Source organism: Tachyglossus aculeatus, chromosome 14 (genome assembly GCF_015852505.1).
Source record: "Tachyglossus aculeatus isolate mTacAcu1 chromosome 14, mTacAcu1.pri, whole genome shotgun sequence".
NCBI classification, from domain to species: Eukaryota; Metazoa; Chordata; class Mammalia; order Monotremata; family Tachyglossidae; genus Tachyglossus; species Tachyglossus aculeatus.
Window position 1 is genome coordinate 23,039,755 of NC_052079.1, and position 9,892 is coordinate 23,049,646.

The following is a 9,892-nucleotide window of genomic DNA, read 5'->3' on the forward strand; positions in this document are numbered from 1 at the left end:
AGCAACATTTACTAAGAAGCGAAGCAACACCCACTCTATGTTGTAAACTTTGAGAGACGTTTTGAAAGAAGCCCCTAAATCTCTATCTCTGTGGATTATTTCAGAAATGTAATTTATGTGATAACTTTTACACATACTATCATTTTAAACCTAATTTATGCAACACAATGTACATTTTGTGGATTATGTAGCACATTGTGGTGAGCTAGTGCCAACATACACTATGGTACAGACTTAAGGATACTTCCCAAGAAAGCCCTAAATATGTACTTTGCAGCTGAAAAATATCTGCAAAAATACCATTTTTTCATACATTACCATTTATAAACATAAGATATATGATCTAGTAGCACAAATGGATTCTTTATCTCCTCTGGAAAAAAAGATCATTTTCCTTCTTAGAACTGCCTTCTAGTGCTTTATACAATACACTCAGCTATTAGCAATCTTAAATATTCCATGAAAGATTCAACTTGCATGACAATTGAATAGCTCAGTTGTATCTTTGTATGTCTCTTTAACGTTGGGAACATTGTTCTTGATTTTATCATGAATACATTCTTTAGGCCTCATGAATCTCTGAAAATGTTTTAAAGTCATTTACCTATTCCCATTTTGTCTCCCTACATCTACCAAAACTCTTGACACCTACTCTCCTGAATTTTTCTTTCATGCATTTATAACATCACAGCTTAATTGCTACTACAATTTTTCCTGTGGCTTCTGCAAGGCACTCAGATCAAAATTTCCCTCTGCTAATCTATAACAGTATTTTATCTTCTCTTCGTGCCAAAATTCATGACAACCCATTTGGAAAATTTTGCAATGCTCTCCATTTTGCCCCTATGAAACTTTACTTTTTATGTGCTTCCAAATTTAGGAGTAAATTTACTCCTCCCTTCTTCTCCACTGGCATATAACTAAAAACTCTAGTTTTGGGGAAGTGGGTGTAGTTTTTGTTTTATTCTGTATTTGAAGGAGTGGCCCTAGGTGAAGAGACTGTGTAACAGTAAGAATAAACTGTGTACATCCAGGAACTCACAAAGAATAGTTAATAGTGAATATATATTTTTGAGTTCTCTTGGTAAAATTAGATTTCTGTTAGATTATATTAACTAGGGGAATGAAATACCGAAATGATAGATAATAATTATAGTAATTATAGATTATAATTATGACAACAGAACTCAACCAGGAGAATGGCATTAGTTGCATATGAACCAGTAAGAGCCACAGTCAACATCATGGCACTGAGCATAGCAGGACATCTCATTGTCAATCACTGGAAATACTTTCAATAAGTGTCTTCCTTCAGTTCAGTGAATTTGCACTCTATCATTCCTTCATGTTTGGCCTCGCAAATCTGTCAAGAGCAACTAGTTGATGGTCTTAAGTCACCTAAACATATCCAAACTACTTGTTTACCAGTTCAGTGCATATGTGGAAATACTGATTAAAGAATACAAAACAAAAGATAAAAAGATCTTTATGAACTCATTTTCAGACATCTCCATACCAGTCATAGCAGAAGATCCCAATGCATGGATGAGTGGAGAGTTCAAAACATGGAGAAAAGTATCAGTAATCATGGGATTTTGAAAGCTATATGTTTATGTGCACCTATAGGTTTTGCTTTCAAAAATGATGTTATGATAGAGAAAGTCTATCCATTTATATGAATGTGACTGAAGAGATCAGTGGGTGTTCCACCCATGCTTTATGTGCATGAAAAGAGAGACTCATGTCACACTAATGTACTAGTCTCACATACAGAGTGTTTATTTTTGAGCCTGCCCTTTCAGTATCCTGGTCTGTAATCAATGAATCAATCAATGGTATTTACTGAGTACTTACCATGTTCAGAGCACTGTACTAAGTGCTTGGGAGAGTACAGTACAACCCAGTTAGTAAAGAACTTCTCTGTCTTCAAGAAGCTTTCAGCTTTCAGGGGGAAATACGCATTATTCAAACAGAATTCTGGAAAGGATGAGGGACTTGAGATATTATTGTTGATGTCCCTGGATAATTGAAAGGACAAGATATCAATAGGAAGTCAGCATGTGCTTTATTGATTTAGTAAGGCCTATGCATGGATCACAAGAAACTACAGAGAACATTAAGGAAAATGGGCATGCCAGACTATTTTATTGCATTAATACAGAACCTGTATGACAAACAGGAGGCTACAATAAGAACAGACTATGGAGAAACAGATTTGTTTCCCATTAGTAAAGGTGTAAGACAATGATGTATTTTATCACCTTATCTGTTCATCCTTTACATATAATACTTAATTAGTGAAGCCGAACTGGATGAAGGTAAACAGGGAGTAAAGATTGGAAGAAAGAATATAAACAACCTTCATTACGCTGGTGATACAACCCTACTAGCAGAAAGGGAAGAAGATTTAAAGGGGTCATTATTAAAAGTTAAGGAATGGAGCAAAAAGGTAGGCCTACATTTGAATGTCAAGAAAACAAAGATCATGACAATTGGAAGCTTTAACACATTTGTAGTGGTTAGAGAGAGGATTGAAATAGTTGAAAATTTTTCTCTCCTGGGATCTATAATCGATAATAAAGGAACTAGTAGCCAAGAAATATGACAAAGATTGTTAGGAAGACTTGCTATGAAGAGCCTGAAAAAAATCATGATATGTGCAGATGTAACAATTGCCACAAAAATACAAATTGTAAACTCTATGGTGTTTCCAGTGACAATGTATAGGTCTGAAAACTGGACAGTGAAAAAGCAGGATATAAAGAACATCTTTTTTTTGAAATGTGGTGTTGGAGAAGGCTTTTTGTGAATACCATAGACTGAAAAACAAATGAATTTTAGAGCAAATTAAACCCAAGTGGTCTTTGGAAGGCCAAATGAGTCGACTTAGATTAGCATATTTTGGACATATAATCAGGAGGACTAATTCTCTGGAGAAGACACTAATGCTAGGAAAAGTCCAGGGAAAACTTGGAAGAGGCAGATCAGCAGCTAGATTGATAGAGAACATAATAATGATAATGGAAGAACCATTAGGTTGCATATCATAGCAGAGGACAGGATGTTCTGGTGAAAGTATATCCATGGAGACCCAATTAATCAGAAACGACTCAACAGCACAATAATAATAATGCATTATGATAAATTACTTGTATGCACATTTGTTTCTATGGGATTGAGGGTGGGGTAAATATCAAGTACTTCAAAAGTAAAGATCCCAGTATATAGGTGATGCAGAAGGGAGAAGGAGTAGGGGAAAATAGGGCTGATTTAATTGGAGAAGGCCTGTTGTAGGAGATAATAATAATAATAATAATAATGGCATTTGTTAAGCACTTACTATGTGCAAAGCACTATTCTAAGTGCTGGGGAGGATACATGACATGTCTACATGTTTTGTTTTGTTGTCTGTCTCCCCCTTCTAGACTGTGAGCCCACTGTTGGGTAGGGACCATCTCTATTTGTTGCCAACTTGTACTTCCCAAGCGCTTAGTACAGTGCTAAGTAAGCACTCAATAAATACAATTGAATGAATGAATGAATGAATGAATGAAAACCTATAAGGTAATCTATAACCTATGATGGAATGAAAGGGATGGAAACCAGATTACAGGTGGTCGAGTATTGTAGGAGCGGAAGTGGAGGCAGCAGATGTAGAGAAGTCATTCAAGGTAGGAGAGGAGAAGCTAATTTAATACTTTCAAGCCAAGGGTAAGGAGTTTCTTTTTGATGAGGAGGGTAACAATTAACTAATTGTTACTGAGAAGTATAGTTTTTGAATAGTTAGAAAATGGTCTGTCTAAAAATGATATATTAAAGTTACTGTTTATCACCTTGACAAGAGGTCCTATTGTATAATACTCCAAGCATAAACTCTCTCTCATAATAATTAAATATTTAACTGGTAGACTTTCTATAACAGGGTATAGAGTGGAATGGGAACTAAACTCTGAGATAAATCCTTTCTCCAATAATATTAACACATTCATTCACTGCCCTCATTTAAACACCGGTTTCTTTTCTGATGCCACTGTTTCCACACCCGGAGTCAATTTTAGATTTTTCAGACAATTCAGACAAGTCTCTAACTCCATCCTGAAAATTTAAACTGCAGAAAGTGAACTTAAGAGAGGTAGTCGGGCTCTACCACAGGAAATAAAATGTTTGGAAGTTTGAGACCAAAGATTAATCACTGACTTCAACGACTGAACATGATCAATTTATTTATTTTATTTGTACATATTTATTCTATTTATTTTATTTTGTTAACATGTTTTGTTTTGTTGTCTGTCTCCCCCTTCTAGACTGTGAGACCACTGTTGGGTAGGGACTGTCTCTACATGTTGCCAACTTGTACTTCCCAAGCGCTTAGTACAGTGCTCTGCACACAGTAAGCGCTCAATAAATATGATTGAATGATTGAATATGATTGATTGAATGAATGAATTTTTGTATATGTGTATTTGTGTTAGCACTGCTCCATTTTGGGCACAATTTTTCCTTTAAAACAAAACCATGTTCTCCACTCTCATACAGAAAATGAACGACATTTTTCTCCAGTCAATCAATCAATCAATCATATTTGTTGAGCACTTATTGTATTCAGAGCACTATGCTAAGCACTTGGGAGAATACAATGCAATAGTGTTGGTAGACTTGATTCCTGCCCTCTAGGAGCTTAAAATATAGCTTACAAACTCTCCCCTCTCTCCAATAAACTGAGAGATTTAAATATAACTGATGGACCTTCACCTTAGATATTTGATTCAGTGCTTGACTTATGAAAAAAGAGCTAATGTCTCTCATACTAAAGCTTTAATTCACAAGTCATGGGTTGCTACTGTGCTTTGAGGAATGGGGTTGTATTGAAGGAGTGTAGACAATCTAGGTAATTCAAACGAGATAGCAGAGTGGAGATTTTCCCCTCCCGTGAGGGGTTGCCATATCCTCTCAAGACAAAGATTGCTTTGATCTCTGTTGAGACTACTGTTAAAATCCTGGTTAGGCTTCCATATAGCAGGTTCATTCTAGCTAAGATAACAGTAAATGGTCACGGTCCAATGTAAGGAGACAATTGAAACAAAAGCATAACCCAGAAAGCACATGAAATAATTTTAGGATAGCAATTTAACACTCAGCAACGTTTTTTGAAAAATCTCATTGGTTAAGCACTTATTATGTGTCAGACACTGTTCTAAATGCTGGGGTAGACACAAGCTAATCAGATTGGACATAGCCCATATCCCACATGGGACTCACAGTCTTAATCCCCATGAAGTAACTGAGGCCCATGAAGAGACTTGCCCAAGGTCACACAGCATAAAAATGGAGGAGCCAGGATTAGAACCCAGGTCCTTCTGACTCCCAAGCCCGTCCTCTATCCACTACTTTCAATTCAGCAGGCTCTGAATTGCTGAGATTTTTATGTGCCTTACAAAGAAATCTATGCACCAAAATCTCCCTGAAGAATCTGCCCTGTCAGGGCCAAGTAGTATGAGCAAAGAGCTTAATCAAAAAATTACCCAATATGTTGCAAGAAGCAGGTATGTGTCTACCGACTCTGATTATACTTTCTCAAGTGCTCAGTACAGTGCTTTGCTCACAGTAAGCATTCAATGAATATGATTGATTCATTGAAGAATCAACTTGTGATCACATGAATCCTTTTGCTAAATTTTTTTGCTGAATTAAAATCAGGTTGTATTGATTTTGTTCTTGGATCCTGGGAGCTAGTGGAATAGTCACGTTAAGATCCATTTGGATCTTAGCTTAGTTTTAGTAAACCTATTTTAGTTTTCTGATTCACATTGTTTACATTTTAATGTTAGGTTGCCCAGTGAAAGAGGTTTTTAAAACAATCACAATTGTCATCCTTCTGCCCAAAATTAATGTTGTTACATATGTCCCCTTTTCTCAAGTAGGAATGATGTAAGATGGGAAAACAAAGGCAGTCTGGCAGCTGGGGCCTCTAACTTGCCAGACATGAAAAAAGTACCAACAGGCGATGTGACATAGTATTTGAATTGGGGGCAATGAAGCTGGTTTCCAGTAGCTATGGACTGGGATGACTGGCATCTTTGGGAAATTGTCTATCCTCAACTTGGAGTTCCTGTGGAAATCAGTTGAATCACAGGGAAAGAATGGAGACAAAAAGCTATTTCTTTGACAGGATGAAAAATGGGCTAAGGGTCACAGAGAAAAGCAGGCAGAGTTTGGATATTTTGCTATTTTTCATGGGCTTGTTTGTCATGGAAAAAACAATCATTTTGTTTTTGTGATAACAAAGTTGCCCTTCAGTGCTAAACAAATATGCTGCTACTCTAAATTAATTTCACAGGTCTACCCTCAACCACTTTTAATTATGCATTCTCTTCCTTACATATTTTCTTTATGTATCCCCACCACGCTTATGTACATATATTCTACTGCTTCTCTGCTTCTTGCTAGCAGTACTTTTTAAATGTCTGTCTCCCCTACTGGATTGTAAACTCCTTGAGATGAGGGTTCCTGTTTTCCTACTCTATTCAGAGGCAGGATGTGGGTGAAAGGTCATCAGTGAGATAGATGAGATCGAGGTACAGTGAAAAGGTTAGCATTAGACGAGCAAAATGTGTGGCCTGGAGAGTAGGAGAGTAGCAAGGTGAGGAAGGAGGGGGCAAGGTGACTGAGTGTCTTAAAACCAGTGGTGAGGAGTTTTTGTTTGACACAGAGGTGAATGGACAACCACTGAAGGCTTTTGAGGAAAATTTTTTTGTGGAAAAATGATATGGGCAGTAGAGTGAAGTATGGGCTGGAATGGGGAGAGGGAGAAGCAGTATGGCTTAGTGAAAAGAGCACGAGCTTGGGAGTCATACATGGATTCCAATCCCAGCACTGCCACTTAGTCTGCTGGGTGACCTTGGGCAAGCCACTTGATCCTCTATGTCTCAGTTACCTCATCTGTAAAATGGAGATTAAAACTATGAGATCTCATTACCCTGTATCTACCCCAGTGCTTAGAACAGTGCTTGGCACATAGTAAGTGCTTAACAAATACCATAATTATTGTTATTAAATATTATTATCACTTCAATTAATGCTACCACCAGGTTTGCTTATGTAAAAAATAATGAGAATAACCGCAATTTCCAGGGGGTAAAATTCTTCCACCACAAATGTAGACCCATGCTCATTTCTAGCTTTGAGATTATTATTGATTTCTTGAGTTCTGTACCTGTGTTCTATCAGAAGGAGAAAATTGCATTACTTTAGCATAACTACTCAGTTACCTCAAAATAGTACTATCTCAATTTTTATTGAAATAAAGTCGTGCTGCGTAAATTCAGTTTAGCCTAGAAAATGCTCTGTAGTATATGTCTATTATTTTTGTACTGTTGAAAGGCTCAGAAGGTAGTATTATGGATACAGATGTATTATAGATCATTAAAGAATACCAGTTTTCAAATAATAAAAATCAATAACCCGATTCAAAACTAGAACAGATGGACAAGATCCTATTCGAGGTAAAAAAATTTTAGACTTGGAGTATAAAAGGTAAACGGATCACCACCTGCAGCCTGTCAAATTTATAGTCCAAGAAAAACATTATACTAAAAATTTTGCAGGTATTACAATATCCATAAAACTGTAATCATTCATTTCCTGTGAGGTTGTATTCACTGAACATCTGTTCTAAATTTTCTACATATAATAAGAAGCAGTGTGGCTCAGTGGAAAGGGCACGGGTTTTGGAGTCAGAGGTCATGGGTTCAAATCCCAGCTCCGCTGCTTGTCAGCTGTGTGACTTTGGGCAAGTCACTTCACTTCTCTGTGCCTCAGTTACCTCATTTGTAAAATGGGGATGAAGACTGTGAGCCCCCAGTGGGACAACCTAATTATCTTGTAAACTCCCCAGAGCTTAGAACAGTGCTTTGCACATAGTAAGTGCTTAATAAATGCCATTATTATTATTATTATTAATGAGAGGCAGTCAGATAAAATACTTGGGTGGAATGATGGAAAATATAATATGGGAAAATTATGTGACAAAAGTGATACAGAAAGCAATGGAAAATATTGCACCAGGAATTTTGACAGCACATTTTTTCCTTCTGAAAAGCAAATATAAACTTCATTCATTCATATTTATTGAGTGCTTACTGTGTGCAGAGCACTTACTAAGCACTTGGAAAGTACAATTCATCAATAAAGAGAAATAATCCCTGCCCACAATGGGTTTACAGTCTAGAGTAGGGGAGACAGACATCAAAACAAGTAAACAGGCATCAACAGCATCAATATAAATAAATATAATTATAGATATACACACATCAAAACAAGTAAACAAGCATTAGTTTAAATAAATAGAATTATAGCTATGTACATATTTATCAATGTTGTGAAAATAGACAACAATATAGGCTGTAAGCACACTGTTGGGTAGGGACTGTCTCTATATGTTGCCAACTTGTACTTCCCAAGTGCTTCGTACAGTGCTCTGCACACAGTAAGCGCTCAATAAATACGATTGAATGAATAAATGAACAGAACTGACAGGATTTGGTGACAGATTGATTATGTGGGTAGAATGAGAGATGAGCACAGGACGACAGCAAGGTTACAGGCTTGTGAGATAGGGAGGATAGTGGTGCTGTCTACAGTGATGGGAAAGATGGGAGAGGACAGGGTTCAGGTGGGAAGATAAGGAGTTCAGTTTTCGACATGTTAAATTTGAGGTGTCTTAGGACACATGCATATGTGTTTTGAAGGCTGGAAGAAATGCGAGATTGCAGGGAAGGAGAGAGGTCAGGGCTAGACATGTAGATCTGGGAATTGTCTGCATAGAGGTGGTAGTTGAAGCCATGGGAGAGAGTGAGTTCTCCAAGGGAGTGGGTGTAGATGGAGAACAGAAGGAGCCTAGAACTGAACCTTGAAGAACCCCTCTTAGAGAGAGGGAAGCAGAGGTGGAGGCCGCAGAAGAGACCATCTTAGTCCATCTCTCTACTTGCCCGTGAACGAGGAGGAGAAGCTAAGCCCAAAAGAGCAGTTGTATTGCACCCGAGAGCACGAGAAACCGAGTCAGGAGGAAACTGGCCACTGAGAAAAGGAAACAAAGAAACGGACACTGCTAGCACACAGGACGACCTTTGGGAAAAGACGCTGGTTATCACCGCTCATCCGTCACTCAGGGGAATGGATTGAGCACTTATTCATATGTGTACGGAGGAGGGCTGCACTGAGTGCTTTGATTAGGCCCGAGAACAGAGAGTGCACAGGGGGCTCAGAGGAAAGAGACCAGATGAGATGACACACTCACATTAAACTATAGAGAAGGCTGTCCTCCAGAGAGGTCAAAAGTTGCCAGTAGCATTTGTATCACAAGGTGCCACGGCGGGGTATTGGGAAAAGTTTTCAACCAGCAATAATCACGCCTCGGATCATCGGATCATCATAGCATCACAGGCTATGAAACTGCCACTGCACAAAGCCACCGGCAACTCCACCCTCCAGGGCTTCCCCATGGAACAAGACACCCTTTCTGGGAGCGATGATCCAATCTCCACCCATGAAACCTACCTGGACATGACACACATCCCGCTTGTCCCCAAATCCTCTTCCTTTCCTTCTCAGGTGACACCCGCTCCCATGTGGAGGCCGCAGTTTCTCTCTGAATTGGCTCATTTTCTTGTCCTTCACAATGAAGCATTGAACGATAGGGGAAGGTTGAGTTTCGATCATAGTCACTGAGGCCAAGCAGGCAAGCCGATGGTAATGGTAGAGATAGCATGCAGTTTCGGACTTGCCCTGCCCCTTCTTCCCCACCCCCCCGACTCTTGCCCCCCACCTCATCTGTCAGAAGACCCTGTCTCACCACTTTCCCATCCCTCACACTGACACATGACCAATCGCAGTT

General features: G+C 38.5%; 1 pseudogene; it reads right to left on the reverse strand.

The window, feature by feature from the left end:
- Nucleotides 1-9,317: 9,317 nt before the first annotated feature.
- Nucleotides 9,318-9,468, reverse strand: LOC119937334 (annotated as a pseudogene).
- Nucleotides 9,469-9,892: the final 424 nt, after the last annotated feature.